Source organism: Triturus cristatus, chromosome 9 (genome assembly GCF_964204655.1).
Source record: "Triturus cristatus chromosome 9, aTriCri1.1, whole genome shotgun sequence".
Classification (NCBI taxonomy): domain Eukaryota; kingdom Metazoa; phylum Chordata; class Amphibia; order Caudata; family Salamandridae; genus Triturus; species Triturus cristatus.
In genome coordinates this window covers 930,576,424-930,585,526 of record NC_140592.1, presented here as the reverse complement: position 1 = coordinate 930,585,526, position 9,103 = coordinate 930,576,424, and positions in this window count along the sequence as shown.

The window sequence follows — 9,103 nt, the reverse complement described above, 5'->3', positions numbered from 1 at the left end:
ACTATTGTACCAATCGGCACGGATGACCAGTTATGCAAGGCACCATGTGATTCTAAGTCCATTGCTCTTTGATTCTGTGGGCCAATCTGTACTGCGATGTTTGTGTAATATTTGAATAAAGGACAGGTTAAAAAAGAAAAAATACTAATTCACCATAATGACTGGGGGTTCGAGTAGAGTGGGTTATGGAATGCACATGGTAAAATGGTATTGTCTGAAGATGGGGAAAACTAGACCCATCAGCTGCTCAGGTTGAATGCATAGTCATCTGTTCTGCACATGTAGATTAAAGATGGCTCTAGTTGGCTAAAAAAAAAAAAAACGCTACCACCGGAAACCGTCGACACCAGCTTTTAACAGGATGGCAGGTTTGCGTTTCCTGCTCAAAGGATCAATTTGATAGCAGAAATCAAGACAGAGGCTAACTTAACATGGTATCCACAGACCTGCATTCTAAAGGGGAGCATTGGCGCGCGTGAGTAATCCCACCAGAATCTAGTAATTGTCTAAGATCTTGGAAGAGTAATTCGCATTTTGCTTGTGGTTGTCATGTAGGTAGCAGATAGACAGCTGGTAGATCCAGAAATGCGAATAGGATTCTAAATCCGAAATAGTATCTTTGAACATAGCCTATAAAATAGATGGAATCAGTCCAATTTTTAAAAATTCAATTCTACACAGGAGAGGTTAGGAGACTAGTATTTGCAGCCGAAAAACTTTTGATTTGGGACAAATAAATCTCAATGTGTATGGATTTTCACCTTTCAATATCCTCAATGCAGACAGGTTTATGGCAAGCGCTGACCATTCTCGATATAGGTTTCTTAACTCCGAATGCATCAGGTCTCACATTAGAAGCTGCTGGAGCTGAACAATCACCACGGCGCGACTATGTCATAGAGATACTGAATCCATCCCACATTTTATTGATCTGCCCAGAACTAGTGAAAGAAAATTGTAGGTACAATAAACTTTCTTTGATGCTAATGTAAGGACAGTTAAGTGAGGTTTACATTACTGCATCAAATACTGAAGTGCCCCCAAAGACTTAAATCTTACTTTCCACACATTTTTCTCTGTAGCCTAGTGTTTCAACCTTACTTTATCTAAAACTACTGAACAGATTTACACCAAAACCCAAAGAGTACACGTTTTGGACCAAGATCTACTTTTCTGCCAAATCTGGTGCAATTTTGTTCACCCCTTTTGGTTGCAGAGGTGTCTAATTTTCCCATGGGAAATTGCAAGGTGAAAATGCATTTTGGGACCTACCCCTTTTTAGGTCTCGCCTGAGCGCTAGCGCATGCGCTAGCTCAGGTGAGACCTTTAGTAAGCGGGTTTTCAAAGTGCTGCCTGGTGGCCTAGCACTTGCGTTCCCGCCATCTGCCTCCCTTCCAGCGCTATCACTTTAACTTTTTCGTGCTGCTGCGCACGCACGCATCACTAGCGTGTTTTTTTTTATTTAAACGCGCGCGCATCACTAGCGTGTTTTTTTTAAAATGTATACGTGTCTCCTTTACACTGTTTATGATGCTGACACGTACCAATGCATGTCTATTTTTACACTCTTGTCCAAAAAAAGTCTTTAACTGCTGTAAATCCACCCGGTTTTAATGCTCTTAGACAGAGTCATATGTCTGTTCACTCAACTACACCTGTCACACACGTCCTGCGTTTCAGATACTGCACACTTGTAGTTATTCACGTTTTAGCCGCTAAGTGGCAACCTTGAGACACAGCAAAGTTAAACGTCCTCTCTCGAAAATAGAAAGTGAGCCTTGTTTAGAGGGAACAATTGTAAAGTGGGATTTTTTTTTTTTTTTTGCTTTGCTTTGCTTTCTTTTCTTTCTTTATTTTGTTAAGCTGGCGTCTAATTGCAGTTGATTGATTCAACTGATTTTTTTGTACATTGCTAGCTCTTGCCAACAGTTAGCTTGCATTGCACGCTCTGAAGTTCCATACTTTTACGAATACTTTTAATTAATGTACGTCCCTAATGGTAGCCCTCCTGGTGTGAATGCTCACTTTTTAAACCTCATTGTGAGCCTTTAGTTTATTGAGGCTGGTACTTTGCGGGGTGTAGGACTAACTCCAGTGAACAGTGTAAAAGCAAGTGCACAGCTGAGGTCACAGACGTGAAGAGCTGGCGCCATTTTCACACCGAGTGACATACTTTGTGGATCCCACAGCCCTTCATGCAATGCTGCTGGTCTGTGGAGGCACACATCACCTCCAGTGTCATGGAAATTGCCTTGACAATAGATCCCAGAGGCCTGTCTAATAATTCCAGAAACTCTTATCTATAAAATCCATGACCAGAAGCGTACGTCAATCCTAAGTGGACTCTTGAGTGGTCAACCTGGTGGAGATTTGAAAGTTTTGTGCCTAAAATCCTTTAAACTCAGAGAGATAGAAGAAACCTCGCTGAGTTGAACAACCATGCGTACCGCAAATGCAAATTTTGTTCTGACGGGTAATTAGTACCGTTTCACAGATCTGATCACACACCCTCTTCCATGTAATGTCAGAAACCGCCTGTCGGGACTGCCAATCCATGCCTCGGAACTACTAAGATGGCCGCCGCCCAAGCGCATGCGCGGAGGGAGGTCAGGTGTGTTAAAGACCGGCCTCCATCGACTGCTATCGCTTCGCGTTCTTCCTGATTTCCCCGCATTCCTGCCTCTACTTACCTCGGTCACAAGAGCCTGGCGTCTCCTCGGTGGTCTTCGGTGCTTGGAGCAGCGTCGGGTCGCTGGCCTTCTTCCCCAGACTTCACCTGTGTTGTTTCTTCGGACTGGCAATCCAGCGGCGGTAATTGTATTTGGTCCTGACCCCTGGGGGGTCCTTTCGCTGTGTCTTCCTCGTCGCGCTGGCGTTCTCGTTACTCGGCGCCCCTGCAGCAGTTCCGGACAGCGGTCCTGGTGGGGCAGTGAAGGACTTCCTCCGTGTGGATCTTTAAAAATCTGCAATCAAAGAAAAACATGCGATGTTAGAGCGGTAACAGCACTCCCGCGCTGCCTTTATTTCTGTATTATTAATATGTTATAGTACTTACCTCATTCCGGTCCTGGCACTGTGGGGATCCGCCCCTTTTTTCTTTTTTTGTAAAATCAAAAAAAAAAAACACACAAAGGAGAGAAAATACCTGAAGACAAGGTTGAATTTTATTTCTGACATGAGACTTTCAGCTATCAATCAAGTAGCATTATACGGTGGGTTTTAACATTAATACCGAAGTTTTTCCTGCATTTCTTTTCTTTCCATACAGAAATAGTTTTGCTTAGCATTTTTTTGTGTTTTCTTTAGAAACCAATAGAAGTCTCACACATATGTTTAAGAAGAAGTGAAACATTGAATTAAGCCCTTTTCTAAGCGCAAGGTAAAGAAGAAAGATTCACTAGGAGAATTAAAGGGAGACCTACATTGAAGAGTTTTGTACACTAACTTATTATTTGCATCTATCTGTTTTTTGTAGTCGTGTTCCCCTTACTGACGGGTCCAGTGCCAAAGAGAGTGTCGACGGGGGATCTTCCCCTGTTCCTTGTTATGTTTCCCTTCTTCCCCGGATTACCATTGGCACTTTGACTTAGTTGGGTGCAATAGGAAGTTTTGGGAAGTAGTGGATATTGCTTCATGTCTCTGACGTTCCTGCGAGCAGATAAGTACATCCTGACAGATCTGACACCGCCATGGGACAGAATGTCCTGCAACTGTTTTGACTGCTCTGCTGTGTCTGCCACTGCCAGCCAGTATGGCCAGCGTTTGGACTTATCACATTCCCTTGAAAGAGCCTGTACCCCCCACCCCACATGAGGCAGTAAAAGTGGGGAGCAGCAGAGACAGAAATATGCTGCAGTTTGATCACATCTGTGGCTCAGAATCCTCACCCTGCAAAGACTGGCACCTATTATAGCAGGGAGTCTCTTTAAATGCTGATATTTTAGTCCAAATGACCCGGGTCATTATCCTGGTTATAGGTTCTCTCTGCATTCAACCGCTTGGCAGATATTCTGTTTCCAGGGTTGAGAGTGCAGAATATTTTACAGTAAATGAGATGAACCCCCTAGAAGTCACTTTCCACTCTGCGTAGACACTGAGAGAGACAAGGCGCTCTTGCCTTTGATGCAGAGACTTTAGACTCTCTTGATGGATCCACTGGCAGCAGCATAGGATCTCCTCCCAGCATTGTTACTGTATTCTTCCTCATCCTCATGGAGAAGGGAATCATCTGAGGAATCCGCAGTAAGCCCGCCTCCCTCCGTTTGAATAGTACTAAACCGCCAGCAGCGAGCACTGTTCCTTCTCAATATCTTTGACCACAGCGAGGCTGAGAGCACACATATAAAGGGAAGAATCCATACACACAACATATCATCAAACTATCTTTTTATGGAATGCTTTATTTGATAATATGTCACCTACTGCATAGCTCCAGCTTGCTTTTATAAGTGTGGCTTGTAATAACATCAGAATATTGGTCAACCTCCTGTACCTGCAAAGACAGTAAAAAAAAATCTTGCCACTGTGTTTGATTCTGTTCTTTCCCTTCAGATTCATACTGATAAATTCACATCCTCCTACTTCATTTATTTATGTATTTGGAGTTTTATATAGCGCAAACTACACCCGGAGGTATCAGAGCGCTTTACATGAACACCAGTTGCATTTCAGACGGACACATTCATTAGGTCTCGCCTGGCGAAAGCAGTGTATTATGGAAAGTAACACCAGACGTGCCGTTTACTGGATTGCTCGGTGCATATTCACATACACAACCTATTTTGGGAGCTGAGATAAGGTAAGTTGGTTTGCTTAAGGAGTAATGCTTCGTATGTGGTGTCAGATTGATTTAGCTTGTGGTGCGTTTATTTAAATCTGTTTTATTGAATACTGTGTGATAATGTATGATAGCTAACCACAAGGACTAGCTTCTGTTATATAACACTAGAGAAATGGAGGGACGGTACATTGAATGAACTGCTGTGTGCCAGGGAAATCTGGGCTCAGACCCTCCCCCATCTGTCAGAGGCGCTGATTCCATCCGGCATGGACTTCTTGTTGCTATAATTCCTGCTAAAATTTTGCCAGATGCATTTCCGCACCCGGTAAGGGCACCTTTCACACAACCCCTTCCTCCATCACGCGTGGACATGACACACGCTCTCAGCTGCCCACCCTCAGGCACCCTCTCAGCGTGCTTTGCTCCCCCACTCCCATCTACCTTTCGCAGAAAGGTGCACGGAAGTGACATGCATTCCTGGAGCTGCGGGGTTATTCCCCAAACTGGGCTCCTAAACTTGTGATTGCACAGTACAGCGGTGGAATTACCGCCTGGACTTGTTGAATTCAGGATCCGTGCATCTGCAATTTGCAGCAGACCCCTAAATTGCAGCACTCTGAGCAAATCAGTTTTTCTTTGTTGTGCGTCATATTTCTTAACAATTTCGAGAGCATCTAGAAGTACTACGGTGCAGAGAATGGACTCTACAAAAGAACAGCACTGCCCCTACATGGCTTAGAGCAGGGGTACCCATAGTACGGCCCGCGGGCCGCCAGCGGCCCGGCAAGCCTTCCTTGGCGGCCCGCGGACCATGCAGACATCGTACCTTGTTTTTTTATTTTTTTCCAAAGTGTGTCAGCAAACACCGCCGGACTCCGAGAGAGACTGCTCTATGGGGGCCAGGAGATTCCAGGATAGAGTGGAGACAGGCCCCCGTCGTGTTTGGCTGCCCGGGATGAGAGAGCTTCCCCGCACCCGAGCACTTCACAGGTCTTTAAAAGACCTTTTGCTTGTTAAACGAGGCTTTGATGAGGTGAAATACAACAGAGCCTCATTAGCAAGTAAATGGTCTTTTAAAGACCCGTGAAGTTCTCCGGTGAGCCTGGGAAGCTGTCCCAGCCCGGGCTGCCACACATGCAGGGTGAGGTGACAGAGGACAGCAGGGTGAGAGTGCCCAGTGAGGTGAGGGGGGGGCAGCAGGGAGTGAGCCAGCGAGGAGTGAGAGCCGGGTGAAATGGCAGAGGGTGACGGGGGCAGCAGGGTCTGAGAGCCAGGTGTGGTGACGGAGGGCAGCAGGGTCTGAGAGCTGGCTTTTACATTACACAGGGAGAGGGGGGAGTGGGGGGGCTGTTTATGGGCTGGTGTCGGGGACGTGTAGACACAGCCCGAGGCCCAGAGACAGAGAGATAGATAGACAGGGACAGAGTGACAGATAAAGGCAGGAGGCAGGCAGAGGCAGGTAGAGGCAGAGACAGGAACAGGCAGATGGAGAGAGGGAGACAGACGGAGAGAGGGAGGGAGAGGGAGGGAGGGAGGGAGACAGAGGGAGGGGGAGAGGGAGGGAGGGAGACAGAGGGAGGGAGGGAGACGGAGAGAGAGATGGAGGGAGAGAGACGGAGGGAGAGGGGAGACAGAGGGAGGGGGGGAGACGGAGGGAGGAAGACGGAGGGAGGGAGGGAGACGGAGGAAGTAAGATGGAGGGAGGGGGGAGAAGGATTGAGGGAAACAGGGAGACGGATGGAGGGAGAGGGAGGGAGGCGGGGAGACAGGGAGGGTGGGAGAAAGTGAGGGAGACAGAGGGAGACATAGGGAGGGAAAGATGGAGAGGGATGGAGGGAGAGAGGGGGACGGAGGGAGGGAGAGGGAGACAGGGAGAGGGAGACGGAGGGAGGGAGAGAGTGAGACGGAGGGAGGGGGAGGGAGACGGAGGGAGGGAGGGAGAGGGAGGGAGAGGGAGGGAGATGGGGAGACGGAGGGAGGGAGGAAGAGGGAGGGAGACGGAGGGAGGGAGAATGAGATGGAGGGAGGAAGAGAGATGGAGGGAGAGGGAGGGAGGGAGACGGAGGGTGGGAGAGAGGGGGACGGAGGGAGGGTGACGGAGGGAGACAGAGGGAGGGAGAGGGAGGGAGACGGGGAGAGGGAGGGAAGGAAGAGAGGGAGACGGAGGGAGGCAGGGAGGGAGAGGGAGACGGAAGGAGGGAGACGGAGGGAGGGAGAGGGAGGGAGGGAGGGAGGGAGATGGATGGAGAGAGGGAGACAGGCAGGGAGAGAGAGAGAGAGAGAGAGAGAGAGAGAGAGAGAGAGAGAGAGAGAGAGATGTGCGTATGCCAGGTTTGGTGGCTCAGTGGACGAAGGCGTCCACTGCAGGGGCCTGTGTTCAACCTCATGGACACAGTTTTTTTTGCTCTAGCCCCGCCCCCTCTGCCACTGACCCCGCCCCCACCAGTGCGGCCCTCGGCCACAAACCACACTGTAAATTTGGCCCCTGAGAGAAAGTTTGTGAGTACCTCTGGCTTAGAGGATCATAACGTCGCTCCATATTTATGAATAAAATTGCCTACATTATTCACCCACTGAAAAGTCTTTGGCTCACTCATGGCAACATCATCAGGGCATCGTGAAAGAGTGGTGTTTTTTACATACTCTTTGTAAGTTTAAATTGATAAATGAAGAGTTTTCAGTATGTCACTCAGTGCATTAATGGAATCGATTGCACTACATTGAAACGATTCAAAATGTCAACAAAAGATAGTTGTGTTATTTGTATAAAACTTCTTTCTATGTCGTGGCTCGTCGGGCCAGCCTGGCACTCCCTGTTTATTTGCTGACTTGCCCGCCTCTCATGGTCAGCATGCTGCACGCCACACGCTTTAGAATTACTAGAAGAAGATGCAAGGGCCTGGTACCTCATGACAACAGATATACATAAATAAAGCATTCGCATAGCCAATAGGTCTCGCTTTAGGGACCTTATAAGTATTTCGTTTTGCAGTACAATATCCTTGGTGCAACAACATCAACTGTTGCATGGCTAAACACTTATAAGGTCCCAAAGGCGAGACCTATTGGCTATGCCAATGCTTGTTTCTCTGCCTGTTTGGCTGATCACAGTGAAAGTTTCACGGAAGGAGCTGGCGTAGATAAGGCTTTTGGGGGGGGGTCGAGAAGGTTTGTCAAAGGGCACCAAATGTATTTGTATTAAAAAAAAGGCAATTATCTTAAGAAACGTGGTCCTAAATATAACCACCAGTGGCAAAAACAACTCCGATATATATATATATATATTCACTGAAAAAAACATAGGTTTCAGGCCTGATATAGTTAGGAATTAGCATTTAAAAAACCTTAGAAATTCACTGAAAAAAACATAGGTTTTAGGGGTGTTATAGTTAGCTGAACATTTCACTCGTACAAAACCATTGAAATGCCTCCGATATAGTTAGTTGTACTAACGCAATCCACTGCTGATGATGTCACATATTACATCATTCATGACATGGTCAGTGACATCACTGATGACATCTCAAATGACATCACTGATGACATCATCCAGTGAATGTGGTTTGGTTCGTTATTTAAATATGTATTATATATATAGCAATTTGCATTGAAGAATGAGTGGATATATAAATATAAATATCTGGATGGAGGATTTAGTAGCAGTGTGATTGACTATTTACTTGACTAATTTAGTGTCTCACTAAATATATTGGATAGTGACTAAACTGTGTAAATATCTGTATCACTTTGTCAGTTGTTGTGTAAACTGCTTCTCCAGTTGGTTACTAGCTATGTGAAAGTCTATATTAGTTATGGATTAGTTAACTGAGTATTTGTATGGGAGAGTGAATGTGTGTGTGGTTCGGTGGGGGGGGTGTGACTGCCCAAAGATGTGTGAATAGTTGATTCAGTAGGTATCTGAAGTTAAAACTACATGTTATAACAGTTGTTTGGGTGAGTGAATATCTTTATGGGTGTGGCGATGAGCAAATATATGTCTCAATGGTACATGTTCAACAAACTAGAAAAATAAAAGCCAGTGTATGTGTCAGTTGTATATAAGTAAGTATACATAAGAATCAGTGATTGTATGAGTGGCTGTATGGATAACTGTATACTTGTAATAGTGATTTTATAACACACTAAGTATGAGTTACTATCTATATGAATCAATGAAGTGGTGTTTGTATAAGTGTGTAGCTAAGTAAATGTAAGTATGATCCATTGTTTGCATAAGTGAGTAGGATGACTTCATAAGTGATTAGGATGTGTGCTGGTGTGAAATGTCGATATAGGTGTATAAGTATATTTGATAGTGTTCTA